This window comes from Mauremys mutica, chromosome 5 (assembly GCF_020497125.1).
Source record: "Mauremys mutica isolate MM-2020 ecotype Southern chromosome 5, ASM2049712v1, whole genome shotgun sequence".
Taxonomy (NCBI): Eukaryota; Metazoa; Chordata; order Testudines; family Geoemydidae; genus Mauremys; species Mauremys mutica.
Window position 1 is genome coordinate 74,819,138 of NC_059076.1, and position 21,546 is coordinate 74,840,683.

Below are 21,546 nucleotides of genomic sequence, written 5' to 3' on the forward strand. Positions count from 1 at the left end.
CTCCCGCATGGACCATGCGGACGTGATCGCTGTAAGGGCAGGCAAATCTGTTCTATCAGCGCTCCGTTACAGAAGACGAAATTTAAAATCATTTTTTTAAAATCTCCAGACAGACGCCATAGCAGGGGCTCAGCGCACTGCTGCGTGACAAGCGTAACGGAAAGCCAAAGAATCAAATGGACGCTCATGGACTGGAGGACTCAAGCTATCCCACAGTTCCTGCAGTCTCTGAAAAGCATTTGCATTCTTGGCTGAGCTCCAAATGCTTCTAGGGTCAAAAACAGTGTCCGCGGTGGGTCAGGGCATAGCTAGGCAATTTACGCACACCCCCACCCACCCCCAGAAGTGAAAGGGAAAACAATCCTCTCTTGACTCTTTTACATGTCACCCTATCTTTACTGAATGCTGCAGATAGACGCGATGGTGCAGCACTCAACACCAACATCCTTGCTCCCCCCACGCTATGGATGGCTGATGGTACAAAACGACTGGTATCCGTCCTCATCATCAGCCTATTGGCACATGGGGCAGTGCAAAAGGACTGGTAACCATGCTGACTAGCATCTGTTAGGTCGATCAAGGGTGCCTGGCCCTAATTTTTCCTGGTAGATGGTACAATATGGCTGATAACCATCGTCATCGTAGCAACAGGGGGCTGAGCTCCATCAGCCCCCACCCTTCATGTGTAAAGAAAAGATTCAATTGCCCCTGAACTAGCAGAGGGATGCTGGGCTCCTCTCTTACACACTCCTTACTGTCCTGTCTGGACTATCATAGCAGCTGGAGGCTGCCTTCCACTCATATCTCACTAACAAGTCACTGTGTCTTATTCCTGCATTCTTTATTACTTCATCACACAAGTGGGGGACAATGCTACGGTAGCCCAGGAAGGCTGAGGGAAGAACGGAATCAACAGGTGGGGTTGTTGCAGGAGCACCCCCTGTGAATAGAATACAGCTCATAATTTCTGCAGGATCTGACACAGAGCAGCTGTGCTCTCTGGTTCTCTGATACAGTGGTTCTCTAGTACACTTGCCCATATTCTAGGCAGGACTGATTCTATTTTTAGATACCAAAAAGGAGGGATTGACTCCGGGAGTCATTCCCAATTTTGGCTTTTGCGCCCCTGGCTAAGAGCAGCCAGGGGCACTTATGACAGCAGCAAATGGCACAGTGCAAAAGGACTGGTAGCCACGATCATCTTATTACCAATTTATGGTATGGTAGATGGTACAATATGGCTGATAACCATCTCTGCTATCATGCAAAAGCAAAAGCATGCTGCTGTGTAGCGCTGCTGAATCGCCTCTGTGAGCGGCATCTAGTACACATACGGTGATAGTCACAAAAGGCGAAACAGACTCCATGATTGCCATGCTATGGCATCTTCCAGGGCAATCCAGGGAAAAAAGGCATGAAATGCTTGTCTGCCGTTGCTTTCCCAGCGGAAGGAGTGACTGACGACATTTACCCAGAACCACCCGCGACAATGATTTTTGCCGCATCAGGCACTGGGATCTCAACCCGGAAATTCCAAGGGGCGGGGGAGGCTGCGGGAACTATGGGATAGCTACGGAATAGCTACCCACAGTGCAATGCTCCAGAAATCGACGCTAGCCTCGGACCGTGGATGCACACCACCGATTTAATGTGTTTAGTGTGGCCGCGCACACTCGATTTTATACAATCTGTTTTGTTAAACCGGTTTATGTAAATTCGGAATAATCCCGTAGTGTAGACGTACCCTTAGTTTAAATAAAAGTAGATATAAAATATAATCATGAGAACTGTATCCTGAGAATATAAAACATACAAGAACCTGAATAAAATAGTATGAGAGCAAGTGCCTTATAAAAAATAGAAACATAAACACTGCAATATAAGATTTTATGCTTATATAGCCCATTGGTGCTAGGGAAGCAAAATCAACAACCAGCAGATATTCTTTCTGATTTATTTCTAATATTTTATTTCAGTTTTTGACAATTGCTTGTAGTGACATTTTTTTTTCCTTTTGAGAGTATTCAGCTGCATGAAATCCTCTCTAGGGTTATTATTTCAATTCAGATTAGCTAGTCAAATGACTGATCAGTTTGCTGACAGATATATGTTTATTTTGAGTATTGTCAAATAGCAATCACAGACAGCTGAAAATTAATACATATATAAATCAGAACATTCATTAGATAGCTCACAGGATTAGGAATCAAGAACACTGGTTTCATTCCCAGGTCTGCCACAGATTCAAAGCATGACCTGGGAAAGTTTCTCAAAATTATTATGAATTAGTTTCCTCATCTGCAATCTGGGGCTAATGCAACTAAAACTCCATAAGGGTGTTCTAAGGTTAAATTCATCTGTATTTGTAATGTTGTTTGAGAGCTTGAGACTGAAAGAGCTATAAGAGTGGAAATTACTGTGGTTTTTAAATGATTCTGATTCTTTATGTAGCAGTAACAGACTGTAATATTTCTCTTGTTACACGAGTTTCATGTAGGGCCCTGTTGTGGGGTACCCCCCCCCCAGAACTGAAATGGGTTAAGATGACCAGGCAGGCCAATTAACTCCACAGGCTGCACCTAGAGAAAGAACCAGAGAGGAAGGAACTAATTGGAAGCAGGTTCAGCTGTGCAGCAACAGGTAGCTGGCAACAGATGGGGGCAGCTGGGGAAGGCTGCAGGAAAGCAGGCAAGTCACACCCTGGGAAGAGGAGAGTAGGGGGAGGCAGGGCCGGCTCTAGGCACCAGCGGGCCAAGCACCCGCTTGGGGCGGCATCCTGGGGAGGGCGGCAAAGGGCCCCGGTGGACCTCCCGCAGGCATGCCTGCGGGAGGTCCACTGGAGCCGCTGACCCGCAACCGCCAGAGCGCCGCCCCGCCCCAGCAAATCCTAGCCGCGGCTGGGAGTTAAAAGGCTCTGGGCTGCCCGCCGCGGCGGGGAGCCCGGAGCCTTCTGATTCCCGGCCGCGGCTGGGATTTAAAAGGCTCTGGGCTGCCCGCCGCCGCGGGCAGCTCGGAGCCTTCTGATTCCCGGCCGCGGCTGGGATTTAAAAGGCTCTGGGCTCCCCGCCGCCGCGGGCAGCTCGGAGCCTTCTGATTCCCGGCCGCGGCTGGGAGTTAAAAGGCTCTGGGCTCCCTGCCGCGGCGGGCAGCCCGGAGCCCTCTGATTCCCGGCCGCGGCTGGGAGTTAAAAGGCTCTGGGCTCCCGGCGGCTGGGAGTTAAAAGGCTCTGGACTCCCCGCAGGGGAGCCCAGAGCCCTTTAGACACGCCTGCCGCCCTAAGGGCGCACGGACTGCCCCCCCCAGCCCAGGGCGGCAATTCAGTGCGCTGCTTGGGGCGGCAAAAACTCTAGAGCCGGCCCTGGGGGGAGGTTGGAGCTGGTAAACCCAGAGAGAGAAGGGGGACCATGTGAGGTAAGAAACAGTCCAGGGAAGAAGCAGGGCTAAGAGGGGAAAGCCTAAAACTGCTGAGTTGAGCCTACCAGACACTGAAGGAGTGGAACCAATGCGGGGGAAGGGAAGACTACCTAAAACTGCTGGGGAAAAGGGATTTTGCTACTCCAGAAGTGGGGAAACACTGACTGACCCAGCTGGAGGACACTGCAGTTCCTGGGATGAGAGAGGAGCTGCAGACCTGTGAGAGGAGCTGTGCAATGGCATGCAAGCTGAGGAAGGGGGCATTGACCTCAACAGCTAATCCTCAGAGTGACCCCGAGGCACCACACTAGCGGTGAGTGGAGCACCTTGTGACAGGCCTCCTTCCTGTTTCTCAAAGAGTTTTGAAAAAGTGTTTCTCACACTCTTGTTATTTTGGAATTTGGAATATTCCATACAGAGCAAGAAATAGCACTATTTCTCAAGGACCTATGTGTGACTAACTGTATTTGAATGTTGTCATTTTGATTCAGTTTTTTAAAGGAGAGACAGACATGGTGATGTAGGCAACAAACCATAGAACAGTGACAAAACATTTCAATAGAATGCATATGGTCAAAACAATCTGCAGGTGACTCAAACTTCTAAATATAAAGCACCCATCATCATTGTCCAAAGCTTAAGAGATGTTAAGCCGATCTCTGGCTTATTCAGAAATTTCATTTTCCAGAGTTGCCTGTAAAACTCTTTTTTCCATAATTTTTTAAATTGCAGGTATCTACATCCAGCTGAACTTGTGCTCTGAGTTTTTCTTAATATAATTGATTACTGTTATTTAATATCAGAGCTGGTCAGAAAATGTCAATACATATAAAAGCTCTTTTTAAAACTTCATAAACCCCTACCTCCATATTCTGACCAGCTGTATTTAATATTTGGGGCCTGATCCTTGATGTAAATCAACATAGCTCCGAAGTGAGTGGAGTCATACAGATGTAGAAGAACTGAGATAATACCCACTTTTGCACCACAGTTGATAGAGTAATCTAAAATACAGTTTGCAGACTTTTGCAAATTCTGAACAGCTGTTTGATCCAACCATCTTCATGGTTCTTACTATTGGATATCATGGGCATTTGCACAGACTGCTTTTTGTTTGCAACAATGTTTACAGAAAGATTGTTCTGTAGATACATGAGAACAAAATTTGTTAATTGTTATTCAGTATTCATTATTATTCTGTTAAAAAAGCTTCATGAATGCCCCATAAAATGTTTTTGCATGAATTAATTAAGAATAATTAATAGATTTATAAACATCAAATTAAGCTTGTGAATCATTCACAACCAGAAGAAATCAGTAAAATCAATGAGCAGTGCCTTGCAGTCCCCCCACCCCTCAAAAAACCACCAGTTCAGCGTAAAACCCTAACTCCATCCTGGTTTCCTTAAAAGAGGACCAAGATTCATGGATCTTACTCACATTTTAAGTTTGTAATGAAACTTGTAACCTTTTAGTTGAAAGAGGCTCTTAATGGTATAATGCAGGCCCTATACAGCTCTAATATTAAGGAAATGAAGCAGATAAAATTGTGAAATGTTTCATCACAAAATTGAACTGTAATGGTGAATGTGTTGGGTTTTTTTTTTCTCCCTAAAGGTAATTTAATACAAAATACCTCCTACTAAGGGAACTCCTTTTTCCACTTGTCTATAGGCTTGATCCAAAGCATGTTGAAGTAATGGAAAGACTCCCATTGTCTTCAATGTTTCTTTGCAACAGACCCTACCTAAGGGCATAAGCACATCATGAACTTGTAACGAGGAAAAGATGCCGTTTCTATTTTTTATTAATTTATGAAGAGAGAAAAGCAATAGATTAAATTACTCTATTTAAAAGCCCCAGTTTTCCTGTTCTCTGCTCCAAAAGAGAGAAATTACTCCTGTTAAGAGTAGGTAGAAAATAAAAGTAGAAAAATAAGTCTAGTTTTTTTGGCAGCTCAGAGTCTTGATTGGGCACACCATGAAATATCTTTTTACATCTTTTAAAAAGACATATACGTTACTCCAGGCAATAAGACAGGACTTCTTGCTGAACCCCAAATGATCAATAGTAAATGAAATTATCAACTTTTTATTTAATCTTTGTCAGTTAATTGTCAATTTGTGAAACGTTTACCAAAGTTTCAAACGTGATATATGAATTATAGATTGGTGACTTGGATTTTTAGAAGTGTCCGATAGGGCTATCCCATGTTTGTGAACATAGCCCTTTAGTTCTGAATGCTGTTCTATGTACCATCATAGATGGTTCAAATGTAACCTATTACTGCATGGAGAGAGCGTCTCATTTATGAACTGGTAGCAAAGTTTTCAGGGTTGTGGGCTTTCATCTGGTGTCATTCTATCAAAATGCCATAAACATTTTTTCATATTCATTCATCTTTATTTGGGGCCATGGCTGCATACAGGGCTCATACAAAGGGCTTGTCTATGTGCAGGATTCACAGGGAAGTTAATACAGAATTTCAAAGTGGATTAACCTAACCACAGACACACTTTTAATGCAGAATAAGTGTGTCACCACAGGGAGCTAGAGCAGCATATCTGTTCAACAGTAGCTATTTTGCACTAGCTATCCTGGACTTTTTCCTCATGTACACAAGCCTGCATGTCTGGCCCTCAGATCTGGCAGAAGGCAAGATGTATTGTGTAATGGCATTGCAGCCAGTGGTCCTCCTGACCACTCTTATCTACTGAGTACATTAAAATTATTATGCAATAGGCAACGTGTCTCCTTTGGCCATAAGCCTGGAAGTCTGAGGCCAGGTCTACACTAAACTTACATGGGTAAAACTAGGTTGCTCAGGGATGTAAAAAATCCACACCCAAGATCAGTGAAGTTATATTGACTTAACCCCAGTGTAGACAGTACAAGGCCGTTGGGAGAGCTTCTCTTGTTGATGTAGCTACTGCCTCTCCTGGAGGTGAATTAACTGTGCCTATGGGAGAAGCTCCCCGTTGGTGCAGTAGTGTCTTCACTAAAGCTCTACAGCGGCACCAGTGCAGCTTTCTAAGGGCATGGCTACACTTGCAGAGCGCTCTGAGTTAAACCAGCCCTTGGAGAGTGCAGTAGGGAAAGCGTGCAGTCTGTCTGCACTGACAGCTGCAAGCGCACTGGCGTGGCCATATTTACGGCACTTGCAGCAGCATTGGGAGCGGTGCATTATGGGCAGCTATCCCACAGAACACCCATTCCCGTTCTGGTGCTGTGGCTTGTGGGAAGGGTGCAAGGGGTGTGCAACACCGTGTGATGCATCGGTTCGCATCCCAATAATCCGTATGCTTCAATCCACCTTTGACGCCATCTTTCAATGTTTTTTGTACTGCATGCTCTGTCTTCCATTTCGGTCTGTGGGTATGGAGCCCGAACTGCTGAGGAATATGCTGACGAGTCTCGCCAGCATGTCACATTTGGCAGTCGAGTTACTCCTTAAGATCCAAACTGACAGTGAGGACTCTGACGTTTATATCGACTCGAATAACACATATGACATGAGATTGCTTGTGGCATTCACGGACATGTTCACCACTGTGGAACGCCGCTTTTGGGCTCGGGAAACAAGCACTAAGTGGTGGAATCACATCATCCTGCAAGTCTGGGATGATGAGAGTGGCTGCGGAACTTTCGGATGAGAAAAGCCTCTTTCATGGGACTGTGTGAGGAGCTCGCCCCCACCCTGCGGCGCAAGGACACGAGATTGAGAGCTGCCCTGACAGTGGAGAAGCAGGTGGCTATTGCAATCTGGAAGCTGGTAACTCCAGACAGCTACCAATCAGTCACTAACCAGTTTGGAGTGGGGAAGTTGACCACTGGAATCGTTTTGATGCAAGTTTGCAGGGCCGTTAATCGCATGCTCAGAAGAACCATGACTCTGGGTAATCCTTTTGTAGCTCTTTGCAGTCTGGCTAGGTCTTAATTATCTAGTAATTTTGTATCATCTGCAGATTTTGCCACCTCACTGTTTACCCCTTTTTGCAGATCACTTATGAATATGTTGAATAGGACTGGTCCCAGAACAGACCTCTGGGGGACACCACTATTTACCACACTCCATTCTGAGAACTGACCATTTATACCTACCCTTTGTTTGTTCCTCAAATTCTTTTTTGGCCTTCCTAATTGTATTTTTATACTTCATTTGCCAGTGTTTATGCTCCTTTCTATTTTCCTCACTAGGATTTAACTTCCACTTTTTGAAAGATGCATTTTTGCCTCTCACTGCTTCTTTTACTTTGTTTAGCCATGGTAGCTCTTTTTTGGTTCTCTTAATATGTTTTTTTAATTTGGGGTATACATTTAAGTTGAGCCTCTATTATGGTGTCTTTAAAAAGTTTCCATGCAGCTTGCAGAGACTTCACTTTTGGTGCTATACCCTTTAATTTCTGTTTAACGAACATCTTCATTTTTGTGTAGTTCCCTTTTCTGAAATTAAATGCCTCAGTGTTGGGCTGCTGTGGTGTTTCCTGCTACAGGGATATTAAATTTAATTGTATTATGGTCATTATTACCAAGTGGTCTAGCTATATTCACTTCTTGGACCAGATCCTGTGCCCCACTTAGGACTAAACCAAGAATTGCGTCTCCTCTGGTGGGTTCCAGGACCAGCTGCTCCAAGAAGCAGTCATGGTTCAATAGGCGCCATGTCTCCTTTGGCCATAAGCCTGGAAGGCTGAGGCCAGGTCTACACTATAAACTTACATCTGTAAAACTAGGTTGCTCAGGGGTGAGAGCCTAGCATCTTTCAGGTTTTAGTATCCCATTGATCTGGGGTTCAGCCTCGGAAGATTAAACTATGCCAACTGAGTTGAAGCCAGTATCTGCACATTCCCTGATTAATAGCTTCCCTGTTGTTTCTCCAAGGACACTTGGCATTTTCTGTGATATTACCTCACCTTTGCCATTGTTTTGTTTGCTGTTGGTTAATCCTTTACAGCCTCCTTTGATTTAACTCTATGAAGCCCTGCAGGATAATATCACACCAGTAAACTGCATGCACTTTATTTTTATATATAAAAAGATTTCCCTCAATATCTACAGCAATTGATTGGACTTTAGGGTAGCTTTCAGCTACTGCTTTGGATATCTAAATGTGCTTCAGCATGGGTCTGGATTTGAGTGAGCACACTGGGATTTTAGTGTTGGAACTTGTGTATAGGTCTAGAACTGCCTAGTTTCATCCATTTCCAAATAAATGATAACCAGCAACCCAACCTTGAAATCAAAGTACATTTTATCCTTCGGAATTTTAAAAAAGTGGAAATAAGGTACACATTCTTTTGAACAGTTACTGACACTCATCTAAAAATGTGGTGATGGAGGCATTTTAACAATTATTTATGGTTGGTGTTACATCAAGAATGACAGATTGTATGGAAAGCATCCTGTAAAGTGTTTGAAATCAAGATAGTCTTAAAACAAAGAGAAATTTAATTCCATAATATCTTTATAATGAGGCATTGGCTAGTATAATCAAATTTCTGTGATTTTTATAAATATTGATGTATCAGTAGTTTTATATATGTCCATGGAGAAAATCACTAGCATAAATACCAAATCTGGTCATATCCTGATTTTGTGTGTGTGTGTGTGTGTGTGGTTATACCATATACAGTAGCTAGTAGTATCAGAGCTCCTGCTTACCAAAGATCCTGCCGAAAGCTATTTTAATCAAAGAATTGTTGAATCCATGCCATCCACTGCTACCAATGATGTCTGGCCCGTCAGCACAGCTAAAGCAGTACATTTATCTCCTTACACCTCATTTGAGTCTTATTAATGCTGACATCTGTTCAGGTCTTAATTACCACATTACCACAACTAGTCCCTTGTCAAATCTAACCTAATACGTTTTGCACTTTTGTTTTTGAGCTACATTGTATCTCCAGAAATATAATAGCTGATAAAAGAAATATTTAAGAATATAAGGCCATCCTACTTCACGATTTGAGGCTATTAAAATCTTGAGTGCTAATATTTACTTGAGACTGTGGGAAAATTGTGAAGTGAATGAGACGTGCTTTGAGAGATGATCAATAATCTTAATTACAAACTGCTTTTTCCAACAAAGTCAGTAATACTGTTGATGGGACATGTAGTAATTTCTCTCTCTCTCTGTGTGTGTGTGTGTGTGTGTGTATATATATATATATTTTTTTTAGGTTTTTAGTGTAAAACTTTTCAAAGAACGGACCCTAGTTGGAACCATTTTATAGAGCAATCCCAAAGGCCTGTATACCAAGACTGAAGCATTGTTCTACAGTGTTTGTACTTCCTGAACACCTAATACTGTATGATGATTTTGGTGCTGACCATTTGGTGAATAACAAAACCTGAGCACCTGAAAATTTTTCAGATGATGAGCTCAGAATGAGTCAGTACATCATCATCATATTAAACACTTAAGCTCAAATTTTTAAAGGTACACCTCTACCCCGATATAACGTGACCCGATAGAACACGAATTCGGATAGAACACGGTAAAGCAGCGCTCTGGTGGGGGCGCAGAGCTGCGCACTCTGGCGGATCAAAGCAAGTTTGATATAACACAGTTTCATCTATAACGCGGTAAGATTTTTTTTGGCTCCCGAGGGCAGCGTTATATCAGGGTAGAGGTGTATTTAGATAGGCATCCACTGGGATTATCAGATGGGCAGTAGTGCCTCATTCCCATGGATTTCAGTGGGAGTGTGGTGCCTAGGTGCTTTTGAAAATCCCAGGAGGTACCTATCTACATCTTTTTGGCACCTAAATACCTTTAAAGATCTGACCTTGAATACAGAAGATCTGTGGCTGTTGCCATTGAATAGACCCAAAGGAAATATGCCAGATTTTCAGGATGTATTATCCAGGTGTTTTGGAAATTGGACATTGAATTTTCTTTTGCCTTTCTTTTTCATACATTGTCCATCTACCTATGATAAAAATGTGGCATGCTGGAATCCTGGAAAGAAACTGAACTTTATTGCCTGGCACCACTCAGCTGACTTAAATTTGTAAGCCTGATCCAAAACCTTGCCGTCACAGAACAAGTTCCTTATTGTCAGACTAAAGTGGCTACTGGCAACTAAGAACACAACCTAGAACTCTCAAGTTTCTCATATTTCATGGGTCATCTCATTTTAAGACAGGTTTTTCTTGCCATTCCTTCACTTTCTGCCTCTACTTTTCAGGGATTTTTCTCTAGTTACTGCAGCAGCCCAAGGGGAGTTAATAGATTCATAGATTTTTTTTTTTAAGGATAGAATTAACAATTAAGATCTAGCTTAATCTCCTGCAGCTCATAAGTCATAAAAACACCATCTTGTTCTTGCATCCACTCCCTTAAAAATGCCTCTCAACAGTAAGGAAGAATTGCCCTGCATATAGAGGAATCTTCAGCAAGCATAAGAGTTATACCATCCCCACTCCTTCTCCATACTGGTCACAGATTCTGGTAGATGTCCTAAGGTAAAGAGCCTCCTACACCTATTCCTCTTCATGTCAGGCATTGGCCCCCACTGCATCTATGACTCCAGATGCCCCTGACACACAGACTCTATTGAACACAGAAGATTTCTAAAACCATTTACATAAAAGAATATTAGGTAAGGGAATGGATATGGACCAATGAGCTGAAAGTCAACAGAGGACTGAAGGGAATTTGACAACAGTGAAACAGTAGCACAGTCCCTTCCTTGTCTAAAACCTTTAGCCCCTACATAAAGTCTCTAACCCTACTGGTGGTGCACATAAAGTTGAGATGCAGTAGCCTGGTGAGGCATTCCGCTTTGCTTGTAACAGCTCAGTCTGGACCTCTGGCCTAGTGGGGGGTATGTTGCCCCTCAGCCTTTACCTGCACTTGGGACATGTGAGTCTGAGTCCAAAAGTTCTCACAATGCATCCCAGTAAAGCAGTGTCCATTACAGTCCTTTCCCTGGGCTCTCTCACACCAGCATCCAGAGCAAGACAGTCCCCATTCCTTCCATGGAGGCCTCCATGAAGACTACTCCTGCCAAGATGGCATTTCTCACCCTCCAGCTTTTTGCCACTGAAGGCTGTTAATATTTAGGTGGCAACTGCTGTTTGCAGATGATACAAAATTATTCAGTCCAAAGCAGATTGCAAAGAGTTACAAAGTGATCTCACAAAACTGGGTGACTGGGCAACACAATTCCAGATGAAATTCAGTGTTGATAAATGCAAAATAATGCATATTGGAAAACATAATCCTAACTATACATACAAAATAATGGGGTGTAAATTAGCTATTACCACTCAAGGAAGAGATCTTGGAGTCGTCATAGATAGTTCTTTGAAAAAAATCCACTTAATGTGAAATAGCAGTCAAAAAAGCTAACACAAATGTTAAGAACTGGTAGGCAAGAGGTTGATGATCAAACAGTAAATCGCATAATGTTATTATATACATAGTACGGCCACACCTTGAATACTGCATGCAGTTCTGGTTACCCCATCTCAAAAAAAGATATATTAGAATTGGAAAAGGTACAGAAAAGGCAAGAAAAATGACTAAGTATGCAACAGCTTCCATATGAGGCAAGATTAAAAATACTAGGACTATTCAGCTTGGAAAAGACTAAAGAGGTATATGATAGGGTCTACAGAATCATAAATGGTGTGGAGACAGTGAATAAGGAAATATTATGTACCCCTTCATGTAACCAGAACCAGAGGTCATCCAGCGAAACTAATTGTTTTAAACCTGATGCCAATCAAAAGGAAGAACATCTTCACAAAGCACAGAGTCAATGTGTGGAACTCGTTGCCAGGGATGTTCAAAAGGAACTAGATATGTTCATGGAGGATGGGTTCATTAATTGCTATTAGCCAAGATGGTCAGGGATGCATCCCCATGCTTTGTGGTCTCTAAGCCTCTGACTCCCAGATACTGGGACTGAACGACAACAGATGGGTCACTGGATGATTGCCCTGTTCTCTTCATTCCCTTTAAAGCACCTGGCATTAGCTGCTGTCAGAAGACAGGATACTGGACTAGATGGACCATTGATCTAAGCCACTATGGCCGTTCTTATGTTTTATGTTCTTATTACATTGTGTTCTGAGAGGTGGAGGAGACATGTAAGGAAAGGGCAGAAATGCAATATGATTCAGTAGTCCTAGCCAGTGTTGTGGCTGTTAGGGAAACGCTATCCACTGGCACAAGTTAGAGCAGTCCTAAAATTGTTCTACAGTGCTGGCAGTTGATTTGGCCTCCAGCAATGCCCATGATTAGGGGAGGAATGAGTATTTCTTCCGGTACATGTTTGTCATAACCCAGGGACACTGAGTTTGTTCGGGTAATGTCTTTGAGATTCAAAAATGTCAGGATCTTGAAAAGTTTTGAAATAAGGCAAAAAATCCAGCCAGAATTGGTCTCAGAAATATAAAACTTTGACTACAACATGTGTCTGAATTTGCTATTTTCTGGTATTCATGCTACCAAGAACAAACACCATATGTGCTGTTCATTTGCCCAAACTGTGAGTGTATCAGCACTAAGTGATGGTTAATGAGGGGGAATATGCAGAGCTCAAGGTGGCACATCTTAAGTAGCTGTACCGTGTAAAATGAATCATAGTTTTTGTTTTTGTTTTTTTTCATCAGTGCCACTTGGCTTTGCCCTAGCACACACTGTATAAAATTTTTAAATGACCAAAGATCATGCAAAAGGAAGATTGATTTGGACTAATCTTTGAAGGGCCTCATCAAAAGCCCACTGATATCAACGAAAAGACTGTCATTGATTTCAGTGGGCTTTGGGTCATTCTCAAAGGCTGGCTCTATTTCAGTGGTGGGCAACCTGCAGCCCGTGGGCCATATGCAGCCCATCAGGCTAATCTGATTGCAGGCCACGAGACATTTTGCTGACATTGACCGTCCACGGGCATGGCTCCCCGCAGTTCCAAGTGATCACGGTTTGCTGTCCCAGCCAATGGGAGCTGCGTGAAGCAGCGGTCATTACATCAGCAAAATGTCTCGCGGCCGGCAATCAGATTACTCAGATGGGCCACAGGTTGCCCACCACTGCTCTACTTCAAAGAATAATCATGTAAAAAATTATACCATATTTGCCTCTTTTTGTGTATTCAGTGTCATACCTACTAACGTTCATGTTAGGATTTCAATTCATGTTACATCTACACAATTAATCTAGGTTTTGAGTGAGTGAGGTGGATTCTATTCCATTTTGTGCATCATCAACAGAATGATTAACTAAGACCTAATCAGTCACACCTGTGCAGTTTGTCTCTTCAATGGTGCCACACAGGTGTCACTTGAATTACAGAACCTATGTTTTTGGTGACAACACATCTTGATTTTTTCTGAGCCCAGGATAAGTTTGCAGCATTGGCTGTTAAGGGGGGGGGGGAAGTTTTTACTTGTAAACTCAGCAGATAGTGAGGCTTGCAGTGAAATGTGAAAGACCGATGACACAAAATGTAGTACAATTTAGATTTTCACACACATCTAGGAAATTGCGTGATTTTGTCTGTAAGAAGTGAGTGAATGAGGCAACAGTCAGGGAATGTTTTTTACAAATTGTTTTCATGCTATGGAGTCAATTATCTGAAAACATATATAGGCATCTCTCACCCCCTTCTAATTTCTGTCATCTTGTATCTGCTTTCATATTCCCTCAAGAACATTAAGAACAATGAGTCTTTTTTTTACCAGAGTTGTAGCTTGGTTGGTGCATCAATACAGCTAACTGTTAGTAATCAGAGTCTATAACTGCAGAAGAGATCACTACAGTTTTACTCTTAAACCTGAGTATGTCATTACCATTTCTAAAATACAAGTGCTAATGTAAGTCTGCAGCGCTAAAGACCTTGCAGAAGGCTTACATGTTTGGAAAGAGCGGCAGGTCTGTTGCTATAATTTGCAGTGTGTTGTTGCTGAATACAATGGCCATTGGGTGACTTGTTTTAATTTTTCACGTTCTTTCTACTCTTTTATTCATGTTTCAGCAGTCTGTCAGAAGTTTAGGGTTGGTCTCTTTTTTTAGTAACAGTGCGGCGTTCACTGAGTGTGTAGATGACACTCAGCAATTTTAGATGCCTTTAAAAGAGAGAGGAAGTATGAATAGAGAAAATGGAAGACTAGCTTTACTTCCCCAAATGCCAGTGTCAACATATATTGCTGTATTTTAGTGCTTAGTTTAGCACTGCCCATGGACTATTTCAGTTTTCTGGATCCAGTATACTCACTGTGCATTGACATTGTATCAGGCAGTATATCAGTAAAGTAAGACAAGTTAAATATCTCAGTAATTGTTTGTCTTGCTACAGGATTATACACATGTTCATTACAGCATGGCCTAGGTATACTTGGTCTTGTCCCAGAGTGGGAAGATAGACTATAAATCAGTGTTTCCCAACCATTTTTGATACCAGGGATTAGCTTGCTGTCCTCCTAAATTATTTCAGAGACCGGCACCAGTTCACGGACCGGTAGTTGAGAAACATTGCACAAGATGTCTCTCAAGGTCCCTTCCAGCCCTCCACTTTTATGTTGCTATGATTAAGGAGACAGAACAATACATTTTCAGGTTGGATCATGAAGACACCTTGTATGGCTGTGCAAGGGCCAAGTGATGGACAAAAAGCTTCCAACCTCCTTGCACAGCTATGTAAAGATCACTCAGTGACAGTCCCTATGCCCTGGGGAATTTAGGGATTGTTTGTCCCCACAATGAACTCCAGGGAAAAGAGTGCCAAAAAGGGAGTGAGAATGGGCAAAGTTGGACCATGCTTTTGTTTTCTCCTCCGATAATGCAGAGTAGAGCAAGCTCATCAGAGGGAGCAATCTTTCCTATCCAAATGGACAGAGCAGCATCCCATGCTCAAGGACAGCTTCTGAGTGTTTTGTGCCTGTCTGAGGAACCATTTCTTGGGGGTTTTTGTCCTGAGTTTGGGTCCACACCCAAAACTGTGGCATAAAGGCTATTATCTAATCCTTTGTGGTATTACTGAATGCCTGGTGTAATAACGAGCAAAGTTGTATATTCCACTAGCACACGATAAAATAGCAATTGTATGCTTTGCTAATGCTATAATGGCACAAATTCATTATCTTTGCCAGTATAGTGTGTCCAGTTTCTCTCCTAACTGGCCGCTTCAATTTCATGCATTCTTTTTTAGTAAAACTTTTTTTTTCTCTCCAGAAAGCATGTTAACTCCAGAGTCATTGTCTATATTTGGCAACATCTAACCCCTCCCACTACTTCTCCTTTGACCAACACCCTATCAGACTCTATTCTCATCTACCCTTTCAAATAGCTGTCACCTACCCTTCACCCCATTGCCAGTCAACTTCCTCTCTGATTTTGACTCCTGACTCTCCCTTTCTCTCTCTGATCTCAGTCTCCTGCCATCACCTTTGCTGACTGCAGTTTCCATATTGACATCCCTTGCAACACATTAGCCACCTGCATCCTGATCCTCACCTCCTCCCATTTTTTCAGCCATGGATTACTCTTCCACACACCAAAATGGCCACTTTTTCAACCTTATTTACTCTAAACACAGGTCTTTCTCTATTTCAGAGTTTGTTTGTTTTTTTCTGGCCAACAACTCAGTCCATTCAACATCAGTCACTCATGCCCTGTCTCTCTGTCTCCACTTTGACCTACCATGATCTACCATACTTCAATGTGCTTGACTTCTCTGACACCCTCATCTCCCTCCTCCAAACTGTCCCCTGCTTGAGATCAGTACAGTCAGTTGTTCGCTCCCTCTATTGTACTCTCTCCACCTTTGACTCTCATGCTTAAATTATTTGATTCATCAAGGATCTCTCTCACCTTGATAATTGTAATATCCTACTCTCTGGCTTCCCAAACACACACATTTCCCCCATCAATCCATACAAAATTCAGTCATCATCCTTGCCCATTAACTTGATTGTGTGATTTTGACCCTTGAATATGTCCACTGGCTCACCATTTGCTATTGCATCAAATCCAAGTTTAGCACTTTCAAAGCCCTGTATAACTCTACTTATCCCATATCAAACTGTGTGCACTACCTACACCACCACCTCTGCTCTGCCACTGTTCTCACACTTGACCATTTGCCAGCTTGCCACACCATTGTATTAGTCTTTTTTTTTCTTTTTTTTAACAGTCTAGTTCAACCCATACCACATCCATAATACAATCTTCTTGCGCTCATCTGCATGATCTCTCCCCAGTCCACATTTAAATCCCTAAATTTAAAGGAACCCACTTCTGCTGTGCTGCCTTCTATGAATCTAGCTGACCTGTACAAATCTCTATTTGTTCCCCTTCACCTAACCTCTGTCTGCTTATTTGTCTGTCTTTAGACCTGTGAGGCCTCTGAGACAAGGATCATGCCTCCTCATCTATGGAAAGAACCTAGCAACTCATTAACACTACCACGAACAAATAATAAATAAATCTATCTTGAAATCAGCATGAGATTCATATTCCAATTGGAAACATTTCTACCATTTTAGCCATCAAGTTGCCATTTGCTATTTATCAAAGGCAAAGTTAATTGCTGGTCTTTGTTGTAGCTATGACTATGTAAGCACATGTGGTGATGTTGTGTGTTTTTTTTTGTTTTTTTGTTTTTGTTTTCCCCCTGAGATGGAAGGAAAGGAGCTCTTAGGTATAATTTATAAGTTTTTCTTGACAACTTCCTGAATGACCCTGGTAAATTTTGTGTCTTCAGTAGGAGTTGAAGGGGTGGGAAGTGTCAAAGAAAATGAGAGAGAGAGAGAGAATGATTGTTTTTTAGTTTTATATAAATGCAAACCACTTTCAAAAATTCTAAGAAAAACTTGACTAACCTAAACAACAATTTGCAGTAAAATCACTCATTACTCAGTTCCAATCTGCAGAATCCAATTTTTAAGTCACACCATGTGCTAAGTATTACTTCTCCTAGATAAGTGTGCTGAGCCTGAAAAAAACAAAAGTTTGGTTGTTAATAAATTAAGACTAACTCTTAAACAATCATCAGGAGATTCTTATTCCAACATAAAGTGCACTTGGGTCAGAAACCAGCAAAAGCTTAACATCCTAATCATATCTTGTGTACTAGTTCTTACCTGACTCTGATCTATAGTTGGGCGGTACACTAGGAAGAAAACAATTTAAAATATTTAAACTGACAGCTAATAAATAAAAGTTGAACCATACCACTGTCTGTTGTTTGGTTAATGTCCTGTAGCAATCTAAAAGGTCTGACCTTTGTGTACAAGTTACGCATGAAATGAAGCCCTGAACAAAGGCTTCTTACAATTCGCTTCTTGCCCCTCCTGTTCTGATGGATGTAGTGGATGCTGCTCCTCCTGATGCTGGCTAGGAGGACACTTCTATTCATGTTACTACCATGAAGGGATGCTTCTAGTGTTCCTACAACAGTTACTCTCTGCTGAACTCTGAAGAGGCTGGCTTGTTCACAAGTGTCCACAAGTTTCTACTTGTTTGATTCTGCAGTTATGTAGGCCCTGGTGCTTCATTGGCCATCACAGAGGCAGATGCCTGCACCCACACAAGGATCAATGCAGGGTCAGAGCCTTGTTTTTTAAAACAATAAAGTTGAAAAAAGGTATTTTTAATTGTACAATGTTTATAAATATTCAACAAACTCTATTTAAGGGAGGGGAGGGGCAATGGATGCGAGAAAATGTGATTTTTATTTATTCACATCCAGAAAATGTGTATATAATTATTTGATTACTAGAGTAGGAATGTTTTTGTTTTATTTACATCTAGTTAAATCATTGGTGAGGGAACCAGTTGTTTTTAGCAGTTAGATCATAACTACTCTTTCAGTGACTATAACTTGTGCTTTCATTGTGCAAGCATCACCATCCAAGTAATGTTCTTTTCTTTTAAGCAGTGACATCAGGAAAATGTTGTTTGAATTAAAATAAATAATGCTTTGATAGAGCAAGCATCATTTGTGCAAGCAGAATAAGTATCACAATTATTTGCACTCAGCCTATGGTTATATGGATGGGGTCTTTTCTGAATTATTGGAGAATCCAGTTTTACACTTTTTTTTTTAAGGTAAAGGAATCAGAGTGCTGCAAACTTGATTATATTTTTCCAGCCAATTTGTCCAGTTCTGTATCCTGTGCTGCTGCTGCTGCTAGTTGTTGATGTGCTAAAGACAGTACCATGGGAATCTCCCTTACTGCTTTCTGCAGTCTCCATTGATCCACTAACTGCCTGACCCCAGCCCTACTGAAGTCAAAGATAAAACTTCCATTGACTTCAATGGTGCAAGATCATTCTCTACCTTCTTACTCCTCCCCTGGGTGTTCTTTTCTCTCTCTCAGGAAACTGAGCAAGTAAAATTTCAGCAGCTTATTATGGGAAGCTCTTCCTCCCAGCCTGCTTTTAGCACTTGCACTCAGCAAGATGACTGTTACGCTCCTTCTTGTTTTCCTTGCGTTAGCTTGGTCATCCTCATCACTAGGGATCTTAGAAATCCATTTGCCACTGAAAAATGCAGAATTTGCCTTTTTACAGAGAATCTTGCACATTTTGTGAAAAAATAAAAACATATTCACTATTAACTACATTTTACTGAAAATACCAGTGTCACTTATTCACTGTGCACAACGTCCCCGTCTTGTGGTTTGATTTTTGAATGCTCTTTAAATTTACATAGCTAAACATACTGCAATAAACTGCTTCCAGTGTATAGAGGTTATTCAATGGCGTATAGGGCTTCATGTGTTAACGCATCTCAAATTTCACTTTAGCCTCCTGATGACAGTAATTAAAGTTACAAAAAAGAGGCAGAAAACTTTAAAAATCACCCCTAAAGACCATGTCACTGAGTTTTTGACAAGGACAAATTTCACATTTATGGTAATGTGCTGTTCTCTACTATAGGCAGCAAGGGTGTAGGTTACATTCAAAGGCAGACAACTGTAGAACACATGGAAAGTGCTAAACGTAAACTGAATGAAAACGAGGCTGAAACAGCAGGGCCCTAGACAACAGTAAAGAAACAATGCACTGCTAATCGTTCTATTAGTTTTATTTTATTATAATGGCACTGGTAAGCTTCCAGCTTGCTTAAAATTGTGAATATATCAATAAAACGTGTTACTCTGATACCTATATATATTGTGGCTAGGAAAACTAAAGTTCAGTGCAGACTCTATTTATAAAAAAAAAAAAAAAAAAGAGAAACTGTTTGGGGGCTTATCACGGAAAATTAGGATCCCTGCTTATCACCAGGTAACTTGAAAACTTGTCATTCTGCTCTACCACAGATATGTCTTCTCCTCCAGACACTGGACAACAGCTTGTACTGCTCTTAAGCAGTTACCTCTGGCATCTAACTTCCTGCTTTTCCTAATCTTTGTTCAATAAAAAAAAATGCTGTTTCTTTGCAGTAAATCACCATTTTCTTCCACCAGCAGAAGTGATTAGCTGTGAGAATAAACCTGTGCTGGCGGTGACCATGTAACGCTGACTCCCAATTTCTGTCTCTGCTCTAACCTGGCCCTTTTAGCAGATTCCTCCCTTCAAACCTTTCTTTCATTACCACTCTGAGTATTTTGAGTATATTGTATGTGCTGATGTTAAGTAATGGCAGTTACAAATGGGAATGAGACATTGCTTTAGTTACCACTGCAGGAGGACAGACTTGTGGTATTTCCTCAAATCTTTATACAGAGTCCCAACATGGGGAGTGTTTCCTGGATCTGACTATGCTTTTCCTAAGGAACAGGCATGTACATGCATGCGCACAGGGTGGGTGCAAGGATGTTTCGTGCCCTAGAATCCATGGTCAGATGACTTCCCCCATGATGCTCTATGGTCTTGCTCTCTTGCTTAGCCACTGTGGTGCATCATGGGAAATGCAGTCCAGCTGTGAACCTGGCTCAGAGTAGAAAATGGGCACATGAAGCAACTGGACTACAACCCCTTTGAGGCACTGCAATGGTATTTTCAAATCTTTATTATTTTCCCCCAATTTGGGGTTGAAATATGTAGTTTTTTGGCTGAAAACAAAACTTTTTGAAATTCAATTTTTCAATGAAAAGTCAATATTTTGGAAAGCAGACACATTTTTAAAAAAATTGTCACAAAACTCAATTTTCCACTGAAAACCAATTTTGACAGAAAATCTTTGACCAGCCATATTGTCTACCTCTCCTCAGAGGTTGAACGTTTCTTCCCTCAGGGCTGTCCTTCTGAAAGTTCCCAGCTAACAGTCCATGTGTTTTAAAAACAAGATTTGGTAGTAAAACAAGAGACAATTTGTATTACATTTACTTCAATTGAATACTCTACAAAGACCAGTGTGGATGTTTGCCCTTAGCTGAGTTAGAGAGTACAAGAAAATCTTACTTCTCTTAAAATCCAATCCCTCCCTGTGCCTGACAGCCCTCTGATGCTGTATCTAAAAAATTTCCTGATCAGGACTTCCTCATGAAGTCTTTCAATCCAAGCAGCTCCCAGAGTCAACTAGGGTGTGATCCTGCACCTCTGAGCTAAATGGGGGCATTGACTTCAATAGGCACTGGATCAGGTACAATCTCAGACAGGCTCCCATTTTCACAAATATTTTTCTGAAGATAAGTACACACAGTAGAGATTGGTAATCATTTGGATTCCCCTGTCCTCCAGGAGATTATAAGGGCAGGAAAGAATGCCAATTAGCAGTATTAAATAGCTACCTTTTGAAATGCTTAACCACCTGGCTCAAATACAGTAATTCAAAGATTATCTGGTTAATCCAGGTCTCTCAAACAGGCAGAATGTATTTTCCCCCATAGCCAGCCCTCTTTCACATTTTTCCTTATTATAAAATATCAGTTGGTCTATACTTAAAAGTTTTCCTAGCATAACTATGTTGGCTGGGATATAATTTTTCTTTCTGACAAAGTTATGCTGGTAAAAGTCCTAGTGCAGTTACAGCAGAATAGTTTATTTTGGTTCCTGAACAGAAATAAACCATTCCAGTATGAGCACTTTTAAACCAGTATAATTTTATCCACACTAAGATGGTGGTGTGGGAGTTGCCACTTTGACTATGCAGGCATATTTAAAGCAGCAAGACTTTTTAAGTGTCCGTAGGTTCTTAGCAACAGACCCTAGACTGTCCATCACAGATG